Below are 23,816 nucleotides of genomic sequence, written 5' to 3' on the forward strand. Positions count from 1 at the left end.
ACTACCAGGTTGTAGCAACAACATCTCTCTTTGGATGAAATCAGAGTAAACAGAAATGTAGTGAAGCAATCGGAGAGGAAGGTGTATTTTTTTAACACTGCAGTTCATTCAGGCTGCAAGAAAGCAAGAGGGGGTGAGCTTTTCAGGAGTTGAGAGGAAGGCTAAACAGAGTACAGCAAAATTGGTCTGTTTTATCCATTTTATCATCTGTCTGTTATGAAACATGGTAGCTTTTGGAATGCTGGCTCAGATTAAATTTAAGAATACAAGTAACAATCCTCCTGGGAATACACACAAAGACCATAGTTTTAATAATGCTAGCCACCCTAATCTCTAGTACCAACCACTTTAAAATCAAGTCTGTAATCGTTTAGCTTTGTTTTGAATTATCAAAATACTCTTTTACAGAACTTACTCTCTCACATAAACTGTGACATCTCCTCTGGTCCGTATATAAATATTTAATGATCGCTCATGGATAGGAGGCAGAAAATCTATTCCAAACACTGTTCTTGTGTCTTTTACTGTTACAGCTCCGGGCACCCTAAAGCTTAACAAAAACAGAGATAAGGAATCTGCACCAAATTCAAATCACTGCATCGAAAATCAAAATCTAATTAATGTTAAAATATGTTGAAAAACTATAGTGCTGTATGCAATTTATTGAGAATGATAATAATGCAATACTAGTTAAATTCACTAGTATTTAACTAGTGTGGTGTTTGAGTCAAAACTCAAACACCACAAAGACCTACAAAGACATTGTCAATGTCTTTATCTGTAAATAGTTATGTAAAAACATAACATTATTTCTTTACCATATCAAAACTGTAATAATATGATGAATATTACCTTGTGTTAAAAACAAATCCAAAATTATTGAGATAGCAATATTTAGACATCCTGAAAAGTCTGATGGAAGTGTAAATTACCTTTTCGGTATTTAACAAAAAGGACATTTCAGTCCGTTTACCTTGGGAAACCAGACAGTGAAATTGCTTTAAATACAAAAACTCCTGCAACATGAGGTCAAACTACTGTGGTCCTGTAAAACTGCCTCCCACACCTCAGCCATTACTGGACTGTGTGGAGTAATCGTCAAAAGTAATGAGTCCCAAAGGAAGGCTGCCAATACTATTAAGGACCCACCACCATGTTTTACTGTTGATAGTACATATCTACTGGTTTTTCCCTGCAGGTAAAGCCATCAGGATGCAGAGAGGGGAGCATTTAACACTGCGTTAATTTTTCAGCGTCTCCATGCTGGGGAAGCCTTTTTATGACTGGGCCAGAGATGAAAGTGTATCCTGAAGGGCATCGTTAATACCTGCAATGATATTCAGCTCAGTGTGTTTACCGGGGTCTTGGTGAACATACGGGTTCATTTTGATTTTCAGAATGTAAAGATGTTTACCAGCTAGTAAATTACTGTGAATTTTTCCTCCTTTGATTCCATCCACCATGTCTCTGCGTGATAACTTTGAGCTGATAATTGTGACTAAAGAAGCCTCTGCACTTTTTACTAAGAATGCAAAATATTTGGTAATTTCACCAACATTAATTTATGGTATAATTTCCACCAAGGGGAAGAGAATATCAAGTCTATCCAGCAATAAAATTAACATAATATTAGGTCTAGTCTTATTATGATAGCCCGGGAGGTGATGCAGACAGAAAATGCTAATTCACTTGGTAAAATTAGACACTGTCCCTCACCCACACTTTTCACACCATTTTCCTTTTTGTTTGCTTGCATCAGAAAAGCTTTGGTCAAGCTACTTTCATCAGTTCAATTTGACAAACAGGGCTAGCAGAGGAAAATTGTAAACACAATAATGACATATTATTAGCAAGTCTGTTTAGACAGTCTTTGCAAACAACTGCCTAATTACACATCCAACAGTTCCAAACCAGAATTATCACTTATTTGGAGATGCTTTTCAGGCCAGTATCCACTCACTTTTAGCTCTGCTGCAGACTGCAAAACTCCTGAGGGAAATATCTGGTTCTTAATCTGCCAAGTCCTGCATTATTAGCTGGTCGCTAAATTTGTCTGTCTGCTGTTTGATGATTGGCAGGTGGTGTATAATTTTTTTTTCTTCCTTTTGCTTATTTTTGCATTCATTAGCAATGAGAGGATCCTTTCACAATGCATGTCTATTTTGTCAGATTTTTTAAACTGCTGCAGATTTGAGACCTGATTTCACAACTTGCACACACATTTAAATATGCTGCATTGTTTTTCAGTGAGGCAAATGTTGATGCTAAGTTGGTTCTTTTTTGGAACTTCAAAATTGTACTTTCAGCATTGCATAATTATATCCAAACACTTTTAATTAATTATCTTAATAATGAAAAGATATGTTCAGCAAAAGCAAAAAATTAAATTAATACAGTACAATTAGCATTACTTAACGCTTGCACCATTAAGAATTTAAAAGCAATAAAAAATATATTGCTGCTCAATGTACTTTAAGTATAAAATGTGCTGTTTAGCTTATTAGAGGAAAAAAAAACATTGATACTGATTGAAATACTTAATTTTATCTTAAGAAGAACCAGTAGAGGAATGTTGACTTGTTAAATAAAGGAAGGTCTTTGAGAAAAAGCAGAAAAATTATGTTTCCCAGAGGTATGGTTGAGGGCCTAATCGTTGAGAAAATGTGCGCATTAATTTAATTTGTCGAAACCATAATTTAAAATCAGTAATTGTAAATTGTTCTGCTATGTTCAAATCTCAAAGGTTTTATTAAAGGTTAATTACTTTGCATGATGGCACTGATTAGGAAACATTCTTTTGTGTGGACTGGGAGTACTGCTTAGACCATCTATTTGGCAAATTTAAGTTGGAAAATTCGCTATGGATTTTAAAAAAATACTTTAAACTTAGATAGCTTCCACTTTCACTTTTTTCAGTTCTGGTTTGTAATAATTTATCCACCCACGCTGTCAGCTCCTTTGGAAACCAAAATGCAGGCATCAATCTGCCACATTTCCTTTGGGAAACGAACACAGGTTGGACTTGATTTTCTGGTTTCACTCTACATAATTGCTTTCTTGTGCTGTCGCTGACTTACGAAGGCAGACACCGGGTGGTTATTTAAGAGTATCTGTCTCTGATGAAAAAAAAATACAAAAAATTGTAACTGCTTGTGCATATTCATTCCAAAAGATTGGCTGCTGACCCGAGGGACTAAAATACCTATAAGAATCAGGCTGATTTAAAAGAAATGTAACATTAAATTCATAGCATATTGAAGCCTTTAAATCCTTTTCTCCACGTTTAACAACAAAATCTGTTTTAATTTTATCCAAACAAATGTTTTTTGATGATTAAATTAAATGCTTTCATCTACAAATATCAATAGATTGTTAAAAACCCACCTAAAAGCTTCAAGGACCACACGGCTGAAATTCTGCGTGTCTAAATGATATGCTTTTCCAGAGTTTGCTCTGCTCACTCCATTGTTATGCAAACTTCAGGGCCATAGTAGTGCAAAGAGAGCGAATTTGAACAATGATGAGAGCTCTTGCAATAAGACTCGGGACAGCTGTCAGGGTGTGTGTTTACAGAATTTAGAGCTATGGGCTGATCAAACTAAACCCAGCAAAATAAAAATATGAAATCCGCATGGAAGATGATTTAGTTCAACAAGAGACTCAGATTGTCAACGTGTAATCACATAATAATAGAATTTATGTTTTTCTTCTTTAGGTCTAATAAATGTTCATAAATTCTCTTCATGTTTCCCTTCACCAGATACATACCAAAACAAAGGCTTTTTATAATCACAATAAAGTCCTTGGGTATTTTCAAAGGCAAAATTTGTTTTACTTATATAAAAAACTATTAAATGAAACCATATGCACTGTGAGTCTTCTGCACTTCATAGTTGGATAACCATTGCTTTAGGGACTAATGATTAATTTTCTTATCAATGCATCTATTGACCATTTATATGGTTCATTTCCTAAATCATTTATATTGTACAGTGTTAATCGTGGAGTGCAGTGTGGCATCCTCTTATTGTTTTATTTGTCCAATCAACAGTTCAAAACCCAAGTGTTCAGAGATCAATAAGAGAGAAAAGCAGAAAATGAGACCAAACGAAATGATATAAATAGCGTTTTTGCTAGACTAGGGCAATTAGTCTACAACCAAAACAGTTAAAGGCTCATTCTCATTCAATTCCCTGATCAGTTTCTTTATCCTGACTTTTTTTTAGCTGTAATCCTTATAAAGTGTGCACAAAGTTTCCTTGTGTATTCAAACTTCAAATTCCTGTGTGCTAATAACTGTAGCAAACCTATGTGTATGTGCTTCTGCATAATACGGGAAAACACAACCAGAGCGCTGTATAAATATAAGCAAAACATACACAGCCACCATACCACCTCTCAATGCTTCAAACACACAAAAAGAAGGCTTCTGTTCATGCAAAGCCTTTCTTTGCTGCCAAGTTCTTTTTTTCCTTCTGTTGTGGCTTAGCCCAACAGTGGTGTAAAGGATTCATGCCTCTTTTATTTTATTTTCAGCCCCCTGCCTCCGTTTGTTTCCTCCTCCAGTACATCATTCCTTTGGGTGTTTGTACGGTGTCCCTTAGTTACCACACAAGAGGCCGCGTAGCTCAGAGAGTTAAAAGCCTTCTGTGTCCCACTCATATGTACAAGGCCATCAATAATTCACCCTCATCGGGAAGCATTATCTAACAGCCTTATGAAAATTTAAGGATCGTGGGTGACAACATGGAACCATGAAGAAAGTGCTACGTAAGAGGACACTTCAGGTAGCAACAATGCTGGCTGCAGATATGTTAAAATTCGGGATCCAGACTTGTTCGCGCTGAATGGTTACACATGAAAGACAGACGCCTCGCCGTTTCAAAACATAACCAACAGCAAGACTCGGCCGCCTCATCTCTACCAGTCCCTCTTGCAGGAGTGTGTATCAGTGCAACACAAAGGTGGAAGCGTTTGCTCGAATCGTATTAACGCCCAGGCTCATTCTCATTGACAGTGAAATCCCTCTAAGCCGAGATCAATTACACCCAGCTCTGCTGTAATTAAAATGTCCTAACAAAGGTCTTAGAAGTGCAGGACAGAAACCATACCCATTCAGGAGAAAGATCAGTCAAATCTATAGTAATAACTGCGAGAAAATAACTCCTGATTAAATGGGGGCTCGTTTGGAGAAAGTATGTGTAAGCATCTGTATACCAAGAGAAGGTTGGTCATCAAAATCAGACTATTTTACACTAAAAAACCAAAAACCTTTTTTTTTTTTTTATCCAATCAGTGAACGCAGCACTAACAAGTCATCTGGGAACAACACCCTTTGGTGTGAAAGTTGTTGCCAAGTGAAGAAGTGTTTAAAAATGAAGACAGAAAGAAGAAAGGTGTCAAAGGTTTCTGGAAAGGAAAATCTATTTTCTACAGAAGCGTGATGGTTGCTCAGCAGTTTGTAGGTTATTGTATAAACCTAAACATAGGTTGAAATGATCCATGCTATTACAACTGGAGACATAAAAATATACAAATCAGATGACTTTCGGCTTGATTAGAACTGTCATGTGAATGGTCGGTCAGAATAAAAAAATACAATATATTTTGAAATCAGTTAACAGATATCGCAGGAACATATTTTAACGCTGATACTAATCTTTTTAAAAGACGCTGTTGTCTGAAACCTGTGATCTATTTTCAGTATCAGAAGAGTCTTAAAGGAAACACATAAATTTGAAATTCAAGTCTTTTCAATCAATGACAGGAAGCTGAAAATCCCTTTAAAGATCTGTCACAGGTATATTATTCCTTAGACTATATAATGATTATGTTTGTCTGCTCTAAAAGTGTAATCACTGCAACAGAATTATTGGTTATAATTTTATTGCTTAGAATCAAGACATTTTTTTCTTGATGAGAGCCTCTCTCCCAATCTCAGCAGCTGGATAATACATCAATCAGCACTGATGCATCATCAGCAACCTTTTGGACCCCAAAGTAGTAAAACGGACAAGAAACAGGCAAGATAAATTAGAAAGTTCCAGGACATAAAAGTTCTGGGTCTCATAGCTGAAATGTGCGTCGTGTAATCTTTTTTTTTGTTGTTGTTGTTTTATAAATATTTGTCAAGTCTTGTTTTAGGGCAGAGCTGTGTGATGTTGACTGCTTACTCCAGGCATGTCCAAAGTCCGGCCCGGGGGCCAATCACGGCCCGCGGTCAGATTTTATACGGCCCGCAGCTTCGGTTTTATAATGTATTATTTATGGCCCGCCTGCACTGTGAAACAGAATAAATAAATCATAAAACTTGAAACTGTAATTCCTCCTTTCACCAAATGGTGGCAGCACCACTTTAATACTATCAGTCTCTGCCTCCGTGCAGCGAACCGCTCTCCTCTCATTTCTGCCATGGCCACTGCAAAGAAAACAAGTTTACAGTGAAGGCCGCCGCTTTCAAGAGAGATGGGAATTATAATACTTCTTCACTGAAAATCAAGGCAATTGTGCTTGTCTAATTTGTGAGACGGTTGCCTTGTTTAAGGATTTCAACGTATAGAGACACTACCAGACTAAACATGCTAACACATACAACAAGCTAACAGGAAGTGACCGTGCTGAAAAACTGAAGCAGCTCCAAGCTGGACTGGCATCACAACAGCGATTCTTCACGCGGGTCTGTGAGTCAAAAGAAAATACCACCAAAGAAAGCTATGATGTTAATGTTAATAGCTAAACATGGCAAACCTTCTACTGAAGGTACATTTATCAAAGACTGTGTTATGAAAATGGTGGAGAACATTTTGCCCTGAGAAGAAGCAAGAATTTGCGAATGTTTGCCTGGCAGTAACAGTGTGGCACTGAGAGCTGAGGACATGAAACTGAGTATTTTGAACGGTAACGTCTGTCACTATCAGCAGTGAAGAGCCAAAAGAACATTTATGCACCTGGATTTATGGCACTTATTTTTATTAAACTCTTGAGTAAGATTTGGCTATGAACCTGTAGATATTGTAAATGACGAGCAAAATTCACTTGTTTTAAGATTTAATAATAACAGACAACTTTGCATTACTTATAACTCCTGTTTAAAATGTTCGTGAGGCAAAGATATTTTTAAACTCATGTAAATTTAAGGTATTTCATACAGTTTGTTCAATGTTATCTGACTCTCCAGATATGAAAGAAAGGCAGAATTTGTGTTTTTAGAGTTGTTCTCATTTGCCTGAGTGGCTTATATTTGTTTGGTTTTTTTTGTCATTTGAAAAATAAAGATAATTGTGACAATGAAAATTGTTTTATAACAGTGTGTGAAACTTTTGTAGTTAAAAAATGTCCGAACAAACTATTGGCCCCCGGGCATCTTCACTTGATCAAATCTGGCCCTATTTGCAAAAAGTTTGGACACCCCTGGCTTACTCTCTCTCTCTCTCTCTCACATACATGGTCTAATGTTGCCTTCTGTACAGTTCCAGTAATTAAAAAAAGTATTTAACAGTTTAACACATCACTGTTTTTTTTTGTATCCAATATTAAATTGAGAACTTCATATAAAATTTCTCAATTGATCATGTATAATCACTATCTTGTGGTATAAAGCACTTTTACATGTTTAGGTTGAAAATTTGAAAAAAGATGCTTTGTAACCCAGTAAAATAAGCTTTGATCTTTTTAGTTGGATTTTATTTAAAAGTACTTCTATCCCATAGCCTAAAGCACTTTACTGTTTTTTGAGGTTTACAGCATGGCAGAGAGCTCTGCAAATTGTAACTTAGTTGTTTTATTTTACTACGGACATTTTAATACCGCTGTTTTCAGTGACGTACAGTGAGGTTCATAGCTGGCAAGGCACTGACTTAATCATAATCATATTTACAAATATAGACCCCCTGCATGTTATTGTTTTTTTACTTAAGGAAATTTCGTGCATGCGGACAACGCTGGAGGACAAAAAGACAAATCTTTAACATGCCGCGCTGCTGCGGTAGAATAATTCCGTTAACTCAAACAAACTTGAACATCTACTGTAGGTATTATTAATTTCGTGCTGTGCTCCCCAGCAAAGGGAAAAACTGTTAAAAGTGCAACTCAAAATCCCTTCTTTCTCCTTTCTGTATCAGCGCAGCTAGGCTTGTTGCCATAGCAATTGACAACAACGAAGCAAAACAAAAAAAAAACACTCAAATATTTTCCACACAAAGGACAGAACATTCAGTCTCTGGCAGTAGTATAGTTTTAGGCTTAATATTTATTTTGCGATTATTAATAAGTGATTGCTGTGGTAAGAGGAGAAAACTATAAATATATCGCTGCACTTGACTATATGGCTAGCTCCATGGCTAGCTCGCTGTTACTGTCTCTTACCCTGCAGTTGTGGAGTCACAATGTCTGGGATCATGTGCGCCCCCTGCCATGAGGCAAGAGTACTGCCTGCCTCACCTTGAAGCTGTTCTCTGCCGTTTATGATCGCTCCTCAGCACACGAAACACGTTACACACACAAAAAACACTGTGCATTATATACATAAGCTAAATTATGGAAAATCAGTTCATATATGAAATGTTTATTAGCCATTTTATTGGCGACGTACAGACAGGAGGAACATTCTCCCATAGGGTGGCAGCCAGTGCAGTTAGTGAGAGGTTGCGCAATCCCAGGTGAGGCTCAACTCGCTGCTGCCTCACCAGCTGCGCTTCCGAGCATTTGAATGGGAAAATGTGAAAATTCAGCGATTTTGAAGAAAGAATTATCAAAATTGGTTAAGCTAAATGAAAAATAAATACTTCATAGTACAAACCACAGGGTAAAAATAACAATATAAATGATTTTATAATTATATATTATTTTTCCATGATGACAGCTGAGGCTCTGCCTCACCTGCCTCCACTGACCGCACATCACTGGCTGTTTTCAATGAATTCAGAAAGTAGTAAAAAGAAATCTGTTGTTATTTCATGTTCTTAGGGAGAAATCAGTACTGGGCGGTCAGTGTTTTACAAAATCACTGATAAAGATCAGCTGCAAAAATGCTGATCTATATAGCTCTACTAGGGGCTATTGGAAAATATTGCAATGGCCATAATATTGATATTTACTGAGATGAAGGCATCAGTTACAGTATATGCACATTTCTTCTTTTCTCATCTGTGCTTCCTACACTCTGTGACTTTTAACATTTTGGGCAACGTCTGGTGTTGCCCAAAATGTCTGCCGTTTATGACTCTTTCCAACTGGCTAAATATTACATTAACTTGAAAAATGGAAGTTTCATTGCACTCCAAGTAGTCCTTAGCGATGTGAATATTTCACACACTTGATATTGCAATGACGGATAGTTGTGATATATTGTGCGGGCCTTATGTGTACTTTAAAAAAAAAAAGAGTCTATCTGACAAGGTGAAAAAATAACACAAAAGGTCATGTTGCGCACAGTTGTGCTAAAAAATTTAATCAGTGTGTTATTCTTGTATGCTGTAGAAATATGAACTTGTTTTGTAGCCCCAACTACTAAGGCAACTAATTATTTGTTCTTTTAAGAGCACGATGCTCGAATATGCTGTGCTAGGAAATGACAGAATGCTTATGAGTATCCTAATTAAAACTCAGCAGTAGAGTGATTAGCAATCACAACTCCACTCTTCAAATATCAAGATCTGATTTGCTCGGCTGATCATCAACAAGCTTCCCTCTCTCGCCTGCAACTCGCAGAGCCCCGCAGTCCCTTTTCTCCCTGTTCTAAAGAGGCTTTTGAAATGGCGGAAATGAGCACAACTCCACAAGAAAGGGCTTGGCTGAGTTTTGGAGTTCTTTACCGCTCCTGTTTCATGCTGCAACACTTTGGTTCTTTCTCTTTTTTTTTTTTAGGTTGTTTAATGTTGCAAGTGATCACAAAACAGATTACACAGTGACACTGATAAACGCTTCAATGTTTTTGCTTTTACAGGACGATTCATCATAGCACTAAGCTCGAGCATGCGACATCAATAAAACTGCTTATGGCAAGCCCCAAAATTAAACTTGAAAGCTGCTCCCTCGTTGCTCTGGTGAGGGGACTATTCCAGACGCCAAGAGTATGCAAGATGGCTGACTTCACTGACACATTGTGAAAGTGTGCCTATGCCATCCGAGGTAATAGATTCTCTCTGCAGTGTGACTCCCACCACTCCTTATCCTCGGTGACAACGCCTGCCAGTCAAAACCCAGGGAACGTTCAAGGACTCTGACAATATCTCCTCACCTTGAAAATAGATTGGCTTTGTCGCGGAACGCCAAGTGACACCAAGTAAGCATCAAATAGCCATTAGACATGGCAGACGACGAGCTCACAGATTACAGGTGATCTTCTGACTTTTTTTTTTCCCCCTCCCTAGTGAACTAAGAAAACAGCCATATGAGGCATTCTTTCAATACATAAAGACACAACAAGAACAAAATGCCAGAAATACCGTAGGAGGTGACATTTAAGCGTTGCATGAGAGCGCTAAGTGGGGATAGACTTTTATGATCGCAGCGAAACTGAGGTGAGGGAAAGGGCTGCAATGTAGTATTTGATTTAGCCTTTTAATGCTTTGAATAACTAGTTTCTCAAGAGGTAAATGTGCTTGTGCAGTTCCTGTGAAGGCACTTAATAGAAGAATTCATGCTGTCCATCATGTGTGGTGGCCTTATAAAAACAATGAAAATAAATAAATAAATTGGGTGTATATGCACTCCACTTTCAGATGTTTCGACGCTATGAGAAGAGTAACTGTGAAACCACATCAGTTGACTGATTTACATATTTATATGATTCATGAGTGCCATGAAGGAGGAACTGCAGTGAAGCATAGCCTGAACCTCAATTTCTAGGATAATTATATGGTGCTATTTAGGAATTTCAGGGAAGCACTGAAGACAGATGACCTGTCAGATACACCTAATACCAACACACTCTTCAGCCCTTAATCTACACACTTCCTGTGACCTTATACAGCGGCAGGACCAAATAAAGAACACTATCTCTGTATCCCCCCCGAGACGGAGAAGCGTCCTTGTATGCTAATATCGCCGCAGCGCTGGGGCAAAAGGAGCTCAGAGGGCAGCTCAGACAACTCACAGGTCAGTGCTAATCTTCTGATAGATGGAGCCAAAACACACGGGGCACATCCATCACGTGCTGCCGACGGGGGAAGAGATCTGCACCCTCCGAAGGGTTAACACACAACCCAAAGAGACCTGTGATGATCCATCACTTGAGAACAAGCCTGTTTTTGAACTCGACGTCAAACAACGGCACCAAGGGGAGAGCTTTCTTACACACAGAGCCAGCGTGACTGCTAGGACGCTAAGCTCTGGGCTTCTGTCGATCATTAAACATCCATTTCTAACCAGTGGGGGAAAGTTAACCGTCATTTTAAACACCGGAGGTAGTGCAGTAGGGGGTGAGATTTTCCTCGGGCATATATCCACCTATGCTGTTAAAGGGATGGTTCAGGATTTCTGAAGTGAGTGTCTGTTAAACGCTTATAGGTAGTAAATTTTTTACCTAGAGTAGCTAATGCTTTGCTTATTATAAATCCATATTAGGTGGAGCTCTCAAAAAATCATAGAAGGGAATGCCATCACCACTTCATGAACTATCTTTGTGTTTAATATTTGGGATTTTTTACAGATAACCACAAATATTTACAGTTGTCAAGGCTGGAAGTGGTCTACCACCTTCCTAAAACACAATTAGAATGGTACATAAACCCTGTTACACATGTAAAATGACCCCAGTCAGATCCTTTGTAAGTAGCTATTGGCTGTTCAAGAAGTCAATAAAAGTCACTAAATTATAATGCTTCCTGATTTGCATAATTGGCCATGTGAATCTAATTGTAATGGGTGCTATGAAAGAGAAGGAAAGTGTAGGAGAGACAATGTGAGTGAAACCCACTCTGAATATAAACTGCAAAAAAAGCTTTTTATGTCACAATTGTAATCCTCCTTCTTCATCCAAGCTCTAGACCAACAAGAAGATCCCAAAAAGAATACTGACGGATTGGTTTGCAGTCTGGAGACATAGGGGTGACTATCTGCTGCTCTTTCTGCAGCTGGGAAGCACTGATGTGTGGCGTGAGGACTAGGCCGCCTGGAGGTGCTTTGGCACCGGGCAGGAGCCAAAAGGTAGCACCCATTTGCTGTAAAGAGAAACAATGATATGGCCTTTCTCTTTCTAAAAGTCTCCAATAGCAGCAGAAAAAGTTAGTAGATTTGTTGCCAGTTGCTTTCCCAAAATACTGTTGCCAGTGTGTTCTTAATCCATGTTAAACATTCTTACAAAGTGACCAAGTAGGAAACACTACAGTGAACAAGGCTAAAAGCTAGACCACAGGAAACTACAACTTTAATCTCAAAAACATTCTTCCAGTTAATACAAACTCTTTTTGTAGGAAACTTTAACTCGTTGTGACATTTGCATTAAGTGGTTATTTACAGAGAAACAGAAAATTATTACATAAGTAAGTAAATGTCTCTAAATCTGAAACACTGCTAACGATCAAACCAACATCAAAACCTAATGTGGACTTCTACCGACTTAAAATAACATCCATCTTAAAAAGGTCACAGTGATTCATTCAAATGCTTTTTATGAACCTTATACCATCGACATATTTGAATCAGTTGGTTATTTGCAGCGAAGTGATAATTATCTTCCGTTGTGAAACAAAAATGTAAATAGAACATGTGCGTTTTTCTTGGCAAAGCTTACTAAGTACAAAACTAATAATTTAACTTAAACTACAATGATATTCTTGACTTTTTACACTGCTTAATATACACATAAAAAATATTGTACTGTAACTAGAAATGCTTTACATATTCTGTTCTCAGTATGTGTTTCATACAGGAAGGCAATTAGGGGCACACTGCCTCCATACTCAAGTTTCCTGTGTAAATGATATCTTCCCTGCATAACAGCCGATTCCAAACAAGACAATAGCTTAAAGAGAAATTAATGGCATTTGCAGTGTAACGTTTTTTAGAATGCCGTTTATTTAAATGGGAGTGGCTTCAGCCTTTGGAAATAACTAATCTGGATTAATAGTGAAAGAAAACATATTACCTCCTTACAACCTCTTGATAGAGCTTTTCTTTAAAAAAATTCTAAACTATCCCTTTAACTACCCTCATACACATGTATTTGGCTCTTTATTTTTTAAGTAAAGCCACAAAATGGCTTCAATGGGCTTCAGCAGTGAGTGAAAAACTCACCCTCGAGCACTTTGTTAAATACTCTGTGCCCTTTCCAGCTTTTCAACTCCGGGAGTTTTTTTTCTTCAATCCCTTCCAAATGTGGACAACAAGAGAAAGAGCAGCTTTGATGTTACTTCAAAAAATAAATAAATAACCCAAAAAATGAGGAGGAGGAGGAGGGGATTGGAACGAGGAGCGGGGGGTTGTCTTTAGAGAGCATCACAGGAAAATGTCAGGTTGTAGCCATTACTAGACTGTAGATCATTTTGCAGCGAGCAATAGGAAATCCATCTTAGGAGGGAGCACCGATGCCAATTTCTCCACTGACAGCAGCCTCCACAGAGCAGAATGCAAGCACCTCTCCTCCTCAGCAGCTTTTTAATAATCTGAACGGCCGGCTCTGGATCAGCACCGCAGCGTGGTTTCCACTCCAACTCGACAAACTTACCACAGTCGCTCCTGCCTCATCCTCCCACACGTACACAATGCAGGCAGGCTGTTCTCGAGGCTTTGTTAGGGCTGAGAAACCGCCAACAGAGGGGAGAAAATTACGCCATACATAGGAAAATGTGCACGTTGCATCTTTGTGGACTGTTTCTCTTTGAAAATCAATCTAATCTAAGCTCATCTATTACTCATCTCTTCCTGTGTCCCCTTTCGGTCTACTTGTTTGCCCAACCATTCACAAGGAAGTTGGAGGAATTGAACAAGGCAGCTGTCAAACCTGTCGGCCATGAGGGAAGATAGCAGGTGACGTTTGGATGCCCCCCACCCCCCAAACACCACACACTCTTTCCTGCTCTTTGGGCTTCAAACTTGAATCTGCTCTCCTGCTCTTGCCCCTCTGCGACAGTTTTGTGATGTTATTTTGTCCAAACAAAAGGAAGGGGAGGAAAGAGCGAGCTGTCCTCTTCAGCCGATCGGGGAGCGGTTGGCTCATGTTATTACCGAGGAGCAGGAGGAGCATGAAGGGGCCGCTGACCCCTACTGCGCTTCCAATGGCATTTACATTCCCTGTCTCTGTGTAATAACATTTCACACGCTGCACCCTCTTTCACTATTAACCTATGCTGATCCTATTTTCAAAGTAAGGGCATACACGAAGACACAAAAGCGATTTTTTTTCTGTTTGTTTCTCTTTGTGCTCACCGCAAAGTGTCTGTTTATTTTCATCTATTTAACCTGCCGAAAACTGAAGCGAAGATTAGACCGTGTATCACAGAGACAAAGAGGAAAGAGAGCCGAAGGATCCATCAAAATAAACAATGTCTTGGCGCATTCTTTCTCTGACAAATAACACCTGCACAGAATTGGAAATAAATATTATCTCTGCAACAGGGGAAAAAAAAAAACAATCAGACACCAGAAGGCACACAGGAGTCTCGCAACAAAGCATGAATGCTCCGTGTCTTTACGTCGTCACTCAATCAATGTCCAATTAAACCATTCAGCTCGCAAGAAGGCACTCGAGAGCAAATTTGTTTTGGGGCGCTTTAGAAACTCAATACTGCAACCCAATCGACTAAACAAATTTTCTGCAACTTATTTGTGTGCGTGTGGTGAGGGGGGGGGGTTGTTTTTAGCTAGTGAGCAGTCTTGATTCCCTTACTTCAAAAAACACAAATTGGCTAGCATTATTTTGAGGAATAGTAGAGGAAAAATCTGAGACATTCTTTCTGACATGACCACGTCAATGAGCTGCATCCACAATTTCCACTCAATATGTGGCTTTTTAGTGTTAGATTATAGCCAACTAACTCTCCCAATCCACATTAATTCTGCTTCCAACACAAACACTATCTCTCTCTCACACAAAGACACACGCACATGCACACACAGCCAACTGCCATCTCCAGAAATCCTGTGAGTAGCCTGCGTCTTCACCACCACCGACCCCACCAGCAGCAGCAGTGCTCCATCAGAACAAAACTGCTTGGAGGAAGGGGGCTGGCAGCTAAAGTTCTCCCCTATTCAAATGCAGACACTTTGATATGGAAATTGGCAGTTACAAAAAAACCTGCTAGAATTCACACTAGCGTGGACTGAAACCATTTGCGCAATGTGAGATGAGATGGCACTTCCTCCCAAAGACGACACCAGACAAATGGACCAAACCAACCGGCATGGCTTGGGTGGGAGCTAAGCTGGAGAAGGAGGGGTGTGGGATGGGAGGAAGACGCAAGAGACCATTTGTCCCCAACTAGCACCACTCCCCATGCCCCCATTTGAATTCCTACCATTTACTATCCTAGTGGCTCTTTCACCAATTCTTAACTCTATTTTGTTCTTTCGTACTTCTAGTTTGTACCTTGGTTACCAAACCATTTCACACAGTTATTTCTACAATTGTATATCAGTTTAAATTTTTTCACATTTAAGTCTAATAATATATATAAGACATAAGTCCCCTTGAAAATGAACTTTTGTAATATACATTTTAAGGTTTCCTATGTAACCCCTTTTTCACTGATGATGGTTCTAATCTTCATTTGGACTCATGGTTTTATTTGAAATATGCAACAACATGACTCCTTGATCAAACCAAAAGGATTCTGAGAAAACCTTTGTTGGTGGGTATACACTGGTTTCAACTTTCCTTTCAGAAGAATAGAAAAATGACTTGAAATCCTCAGCCATCTAAACAAAATGACTCAAAGGTGACTTTAAATTGACCAGAGGTGAGTACAAAACATCCTGTGAAAAAAGGCTTCCTCTAATTTACAAAAATGCTGAATGCAAAACGAGAGTAGTCACTTAACACACCTTTTATTCATGGGGAAAAATATTTATTGTGATAAGTATTTTGCTTTATCAAGGAAAAAATCCAATTAATGATGTCTGAAAAGTCACGGAAACTGTCTGTATTGTGAGGATAGTTACGTTCACTCATTTTTAAAAAACCTTTAGTTCCATATGAGCTTGAGTAAATATATTATTAATACAGTAGCAATGTGCAGTTCAGTGACAAAAAATCACACTTCTTTATGTAATTAGTGTCCTGAAGAAGTCCATCTCAAAACGGGTGTGTGTCTTAAGAGGGATATTTATGTTTGTGCGGTCATACAGCTGCCTACAAAAAGACTGCAAAGAAGTTAAAAATACATTTTTATCCTCACTACTATCATTATCACAATAAATACCAAAAAAAATTTAATAAAATATAAGGTCCATATTGCTCATCCCTTCACAATAATCAATAATGGTTCAAATTGGCAAAGATGCGAAATGATCAGCACCCACTGGGGATACTGGTCAAACAAACAAAAGTTTAAAAAGCAACCTTCTTTGGAAAAACTTCCAAGTTATAAAGTTATAAAATCCATATTTCTTACAAAAATTATAGAAAATTATTTTAAATGGTGATAAAAGCAGGTTCAAATTCTAGTTAAGGCGAAGTATGAATTGATGCATCGTAAGAGAGAAACATGCTAATGGTAGATACAGACGGCTCCATTTTATACCTGAAAATCTGGTATGCAACGACAAAAACTACAAAAGTACAGAACTCCTAAGAGGCAAAATGATCCTTTAGGACTTTTTTCTTAAAAACCAACTAGTCCCCTGTAAACTAAATTATACTGACATAGAAAAGACAATGTTGCTTTATGTCTGTGCAACATATGGTGGAAAAAGTGAAAGGTGTCTCCACAAAGGCGTTTAATAATGCCTAAATTTTGGCTGAACACTGGGTGGTTAAGCTTGGTCGAATGGGTCATCTAAATTAGCTAAATTTGGATAGAACAAGAAAAAACAAATTACATTTTCAAAAAAAAAAATCTGGATATAATTCAGACATGGGCAAGGTGAATGGAGGGATCTTTTCAGTTGTAAAGGTTGCCCTTCTTAGCAGGAGGGCGAGGTAACCTTTCCATGATTAGGGATCACTGATGGGAATGTCAGCATTAAGCAATGAACATCAATCCCAGCCAGCAAGACTTTTATAGTCTGGTCTTAGATGAAGAATCGTTCCCGTCAGGGTCTAAATATGAATGGATTTGTTTGGTGCCGTAAAGACATCCATAATCTTAACTACGAGGTTCTTATATAAGCCCAAGGAAGCCCCCAGTTTCCTCAACTTATATAATGATGCACCACTGTCCTGATTTAGTACAGACAGTATGGATTATATGTAAATGTTGCTCAGCTTTGATATTTCAGGCTGGTACTGGCAGCCCAAGCGCTCTTTTGTTGTTTCTCTATAAAGGTCTGAGCGGCCCATGTCTCTAAAAGCCTCACGTGAAAATAAAGTATGGTTCCTTCAGCCTGTAAAAACTCTATTTATGTGTGTATTGGTGTGTTGGCGTGTGTACATGTGTTGGCGTGTACATTGTGGTGTGTGGGGGTGTGTGGGTGTGTGTGTGTGTGTCCCATCATCACACATGGCTAACTCAGGTCTGTGAATTATACATGTCCTGTGAAATGATCTTATTTTACAGCCGCAAAATGGAAAAGTAAATGGAGACAGCAACTGACAGTCCCTCTCTAGGATGTCCAGGACTGGGTGGAGATGTTTGGGAGTTCTCTCTTTTTCTTTCTCCCTTTTTGTATTTATTATCAAATTCATAATAGTGGCTACCGCATACATCAAATTAAATTTGTCTTCTCAAACCTTTTAGGTCATGTCAAGAGATTGCTTTGCCTTGTTGAGCATCAGTGATGTATGAATAAACTGGAATGTGAATGTTGAAGATGAATCCGTCTGAATTGTATTGAATTCATTTGATTTTACATTTCTGGGTATTATTGTGATCTGTTGCCTTATAAAGAGCATTAAGATTATAATATATATATATAATTTATTTTTTTTGCAATGTGGAGATATATGAATAAACTGAACTGAAAATATACACATGTACAATAACAGGGAGCATTTAGGGTAAAAACACAGAAATCAGAAAGGTTTTCTTTTAAATTATTTCCACCCACAGACAACATTCTGAATGTTGCAGCCAAGCAACTTCTAACTTGAAGTATATGTGTTACACCATGGGGATGCATTGATCTCTTAGCAGCAGTTTAGAACTGCTGGAGGCCCCCTTTCCTCACATTTTTCTTGATCCTATTTTGAGAGTGTAAATAAATGGCATTGATTCAGCGAGCCACAACCCAACATCTCCACAAGAAAGAGTCAAACATGCGCGTTTAAACGCTACTTACAGCGCGGTGCAAAAATAAGAATCCGCGGCGTGGAGTGGAGATCCGATTCAGTCCACCAACACCAGGAGTCCCGCCGCCGCCGCCTCTCCTTTCTCTGTTTTATTTTAAAAGAAGCCCTCATAAACTACACAAAGATGGCTGGGGCTCTGCTGCATTCCTGACCTTCTTCACACTGGACAGAAGATGAGGATCTCTGAGGCAGATAAGCGCTCTTCTTCCAGCCGGTGCGCACGGGACCGGACTAATAGCTCCATGTCGAAGGGTCTGTTCAAAAGTAATGATTGCTTTCCCCCCTTCTCTCCAATTCCTCCTCCACCACCTCCTCTTCCTCACAGACTCCTTCCGACGGGAGCGCTACGGACAGACTGCATGAAAAAGGGATCACTTCAAGGAGACGAGATGCGCCCCAGTCTGGCTTCAAAATCAAACTCCGAGCGTCTCACAGTCCGAAAGTCCTCGGGCGACTTCGCACGCAGGCGGACTGTGATCTAAATGGGAGAGTGTGGCTTCTCCAGCGCTCCTGTGAGCGCTCGGGGGGTCGATCCCTCTGCGCCTCATCCACACGCCGCGCAGACAGTCGGAGCTACAGCCGGACTGGAGGCAAACAAGGCGAGGAGAAACGGCGCACCGGTCCCCTGCTCTGCAGCAGCTGGCTGTGCATGGCGGCGCGCAAAACCTGGCGCGGATCACCAGCACGGCACGGATCGGGGTGGCTTGTGATGCTAATTAAAGGAATAGCTTGTAGTGACGTTTTGGTAAAAGATTATAAGCAGCTGGTTTTGTGACTTCATGTGATACTTTAGTTAACATCCAGATTACTGAATCTGAGCCTCGTGGATTATTAAAATTAGTGGCAGAAGAAGGCATGCAAGGGTTTTATTAAGATTCTAAAATCAACATTTTGTCTTTTAAATCAAAGACAAAATGTTGGAGTTGGCATTTAAACTGGCTTTAGCAACCTTTGTTGTCAATTGACATGACCCAATCATTCTAGGGAGTTTTGTCAGCAACTGACCAATTAGCGGTCAATCAACGCCCCTTAGCTGGAGGAACTGAACCTCTGTCAACATTGCAAGTGTTCCGCATTGCTAACACGCTACGGTCATAAAGATTTGGGGGGAAATAAAAGGAAATCATGGTCAAACGTTGTCAGTGAGGAAAATACAGTCCTGACAGCCGGTTACCAGAGCATGTAGAAAGCGGAATACACTTTATTACATTTCCAAAAACCCTGGAAGTCTGGAATAATGCAAGAAATGGATCAATGCCTGCAGCCCACCTCATATGAAGTAAATGAAACTGTGACTGAGGGCAACTACAACATGTTCGACTCCATGAAGGTGTAGTAAACATCCCATCCCATTTTTGGCATAACGATACTTAGGCCTATTGATAGTCAAATCACAGATTAATAGGTGAAGGTAGTTATGCTTGATTGTATGTGTAAATTCCAATGTTAGCTCTGTGGCAGCATGAAAACATGGATTGCAGTAACTGTGGTATTTACATTTAAGCGCCTTTTTAAGCTCCTGTTTATTTTTAAACATTTTCCTGAAGGCAGATTTTCACAAGCCGGTATTATTTAAGTAATACTCACACTCACATCCGACAAGACTTTTTGCCCCTAATTCTTCCTCTGGCTGCAAAAGTCTTGGACTTTAACTTTGATTTCTCCATTGTTTACCGCAAATAACCTTACAGACCTGATGTATGACTCGTTGGACAATTTTCTTGCATTTCGTCTTTGTCTTAGTGTTGAATAACAAGGCAAAAATTATATTTTAAAAAATGTTTCCGTAAGATTCTTCTTCTTCTTTTCTATTTTGGGAGATCGCAAGCAACTTTAAGGTGCATACCGCCACTTACTGTAGCTACATGGGAGTGTAGCAAAACTACTTTATGTCCATTAAATTCTATTTTTTAATTTTGTATTATGACGATAAATATTCCTTTCTTTAATCTATAAATACTCTATAAGTTTCCTTTAATTCCCAAAAATCCTTTAGGACTCTATTCCTGTCCTGTCCTTCTTACTGTTTTTCTCAGTCTCTCCCTTTCCAGCTTTTTACAAGACTTTGACTACAACTACTTCTGCCATTATAACACTGTTTGTTTGTCAGAGGTTTGCTCAACTCCTGCATGGGTGGAGCCGGCGACATGCCAAGTAGTGCAGTTGGCGCAGCCAGAACATTAATAGAACTGTTACCCTTTATATTTGTTATAAAATTTAGATCTAACTCTGAGATTTCATGAAGGCTGCCATCATTTCAAAATCTTGCATGTTAAATGACAGACCGGATTTAAGAGTTTAGAAACAACTGTTGATGCACTTTCTTCAGCCTTCCTGTTACGTTTTGAAAATCTTTTTAAAAGTGAAGTTCAGACATTTCTCAACATCTTGTCAAAATAGATCTTTTAATTGCTTCTGATATCTCTGTCCTTCCCCTGACTTCATTTAGAAACCTTTTTGATACTAAAAATAGCTAACTTTGAGCCTTCTCTCTTCTGTAACAACTTTCCCTCTGAGGAGTGTCAAACACCTAAGGAAAGCAGGTTCTGTCTGACCTAAAGTTTTTAAAAGTTACTAAAAATGTCACAGCCTGTTAATATAATATATATAATAGTATAATTAACCATGTGCGTGTAATTGCAATAGACAATGTACAGAGAGAGGAATAACACTGTGTTAGAGAAGAAAAGGTGAGTTTCTTTCATTAATTCTTGTTTTTAATTAATCTCACAATTACAACATGCATCCTTCATTTGGTTTTGGGAAATGCAAAACTAACCCAAGAAAGAAATTTTCATAGAGGTAGTATTTTTTTTTAGCTTTCTGAAATCTGGTTTGCTTCATAAGATTATTATTCACTTTGGATCCTCTTGGAACTTCATGCATGATTTATTCAGTCTTGTTGAAAAAACTAAGAACTGAGTTTATGGCTAGTCTGGGAAGTGTCAAGACCTAAGGGAAATTTTTCTTTCTTACAACAATCTCAAAAATATTGTGGTGGTTTATGTAAAATATATTTTTAGTACATTTAAACAGTGCTCACCTTAGTATTTGGGCAGTTATCCACACAGAAGGCAATTATTTTGACACAAGGTGTTACACTAGCAATGTTTGTGAAACATACTGAGAAGAGGATGTAAAATATATGTTGCCAGAGTGGCTATTAAATAGAGAGGAAAGCAATATTACTTTTACGTTTTATTCTAATTTACTTTTGCATCACAGTTACACTGATCAGAAATACTTTGTGCTGCATTTTCATTATCTGTTTCACACAGGATGAGCATTGTTGTCGCACTGCCTCCAGCCTCCAGAATGTTTTGCAATGGATGGGCAGATTGGGGGCCATTAATAATAACAGGGAGGCACATAAAATCCAAAATAAAAAAAAGGAGTTTTTATTATCTGTGATGCTATGCTGGAACCTAAAACTTAGCTCCAAACAAAGTAAAAATATTTTTTCTTATGATTTTTGAACATGCTTATATGTTGTAAATTAGCGGGACTTGATTAAAAATTTTAAATGAGTTAATTGCAAGCACTGAAATTAATAATTAATGTTTACCACATTTTAATCAAAAACCATGTACCGATAAAAAATAGCACTTTGTATTTAAAAATCCTGTCTGCTGCTAAATTACTAAATAATATGAGCTCATCATATGAGTGAATATGAGCTCAACAACAAGGATATATATTTTTAAATATATGATTTAGGTTATTCAGCCATCACATTGGGGCAAAGTGTGATTGTATGAATTCAATTTTGAGTTCCTCCAGCGACCTCTGATCATTCATGTAGCTTCTTTGGAAGAAAAAAACCCTCCTTCATAAATGTGAATTGTGGATCCTGCATTGGGAAGGTCTTTGCTTGCCACAACATGTTTTGCATTGAGATGGTATTTTAGGCTTTAATAGCTTTGTGGATAGGCAAAATCCCTTTTCTGCACAATTCACACACAACACAGCAACAGCAATAGTCTTTTCCAGCGTCCCAACAGATTGTTTTTTGTTGAACCACCAGTACTTGTTTGCTGTTGTTTGCAGATGTTACTTGTTGCTTGTGTGTCAGATTTATGGGGGTACCAGAAACATGGAAATACAAAGAATCTGGCTTGTGGCTCTATGCATGTAAAAAAAGAGCAAAAAAATAAAATGTGATTAATTGCATTAAAATTTTTAACGGGTCAAAATCAAAATGCTAGTCAAAATCAACATGTCAAAGTCCTGGCACTAATTATAAATGTATATTTTCAAGTACTGACAAACCAAAAATCAAGATGGCAGGCAGTCTCCAGGTACAAGTAATCTAGATTTACAAAAACCGAAGACCCAAGACAGTTATCTACTGCTTAGACAATATCAATTTTCTGTCACATTTTTCAATAACCCTTACTTCAAAACTGTCCCTTTAAGGCTAATTTACCTTCTTCATCTATTATTTGCACACATCTCATGCATGTGTGAGAAGCAAAACAGGAGCTGTCCTCTGTGTTCTCCAGGTAATGTTAACGATCCAGGAAGTACAATATTTTAATTAGCATTCTCAGGTTTAATTAGGAGTGGCTCGGAATTACAAGGCCATTAATGACGAAAATCCATGTAACTCAGAGCAGTTCATGTATATAACGCTCTAATTTTAACTCTATTAAAATTTCAGCTGTGTGGGCAGTGAGTTTCACCTGGATCATTAAGGTATTAATAAAAACAACGCATCAGCAGAAAAAAAAAAATAATGAGGCTCAAGTAAGATTTATTCTAATTGGCTGAGGCCAGAGAGTTTACGGATAAAGCACTGAATGAAAAATGCACCAAGGTGATAAGAAAATACCTTTTGAAATATTCCCACTCCTGCACTCCTCTTATCGCTCTTCACTTGGATTATATTCCACAGAAAGATGGGACCTCAAAGACAAACCAGTGTACAAAAATGTGCGGATCAAATGACTTATCGAGCTGTGATATCTACAACAAAAAGAGCTTAAGCTTTGCAACATTTGTGCGCTGCAACCAGAAAGTTAGTTTGTTCGCTGTAAATGAATATGAGAACACATTAAACTTCAAAGGATTTTCTGAGCGAGAACCTCACTTTGGACTAATCTCTGCAAGACTTAAACCCAGAAAGTAAAAATTTAAGCAGGAGAGCCGTCAGTACACAGAGAGGGATGTTTAATCAGCGCCTCAGAGCAGATGATGTGCATATTTGACCTCTGTTTGTTCTCTCCTCTTATTGCAAAATGAAAACATATTACCTTCACAAATATTAGCACCCCTGATAAAAGATGTGTAAACTGTCTTTAGAAAACTTGAAAAATCCAACTTTGATTGCATTAAGTTGGGGGACGCGTGGGCAGTAGAGAAGCAAGTAAGAATAGTTAGGAATGAGAATAGATTTTTAGTCCTAACTTAAGAAATATGTTTTTTTCACAAG

The 23,816-nt window shown here is 38.4% G+C and overlaps 1 protein-coding gene across 9 annotated transcripts in view; it reads right to left on the minus strand.

The window, feature by feature from the left end:
• Window positions 1-19,132, minus strand: part of LOC102220018 (adhesion G protein-coupled receptor L2-like) — a 128,529-nt gene extending 109,397 nt beyond the window's left edge. For 5 of the 9 annotated variants that reach the window (XM_023335458.1, XM_023335454.1, XM_023335455.1 and 2 more), the window contains exon 1: window positions 18,376-19,132. The gene's annotated coding sequence lies outside the window, so the exon portion shown is untranslated. The remainder of the gene's footprint in view (window positions 1-18,375) is intronic. The other 4 variants (XM_023335451.1, XM_023335452.1, XM_023335450.1 and 1 more) reach the window with 2 other exon arrangements.
• Between the last annotated feature and the right edge of the window lie 4,684 nt (window positions 19,133-23,816).

Source organism: Xiphophorus maculatus, chromosome 6, assembly GCF_002775205.1.
Source record: "Xiphophorus maculatus strain JP 163 A chromosome 6, X_maculatus-5.0-male, whole genome shotgun sequence".
Classification (NCBI taxonomy): Eukaryota; Metazoa; Chordata; class Actinopteri; order Cyprinodontiformes; family Poeciliidae; genus Xiphophorus; species Xiphophorus maculatus.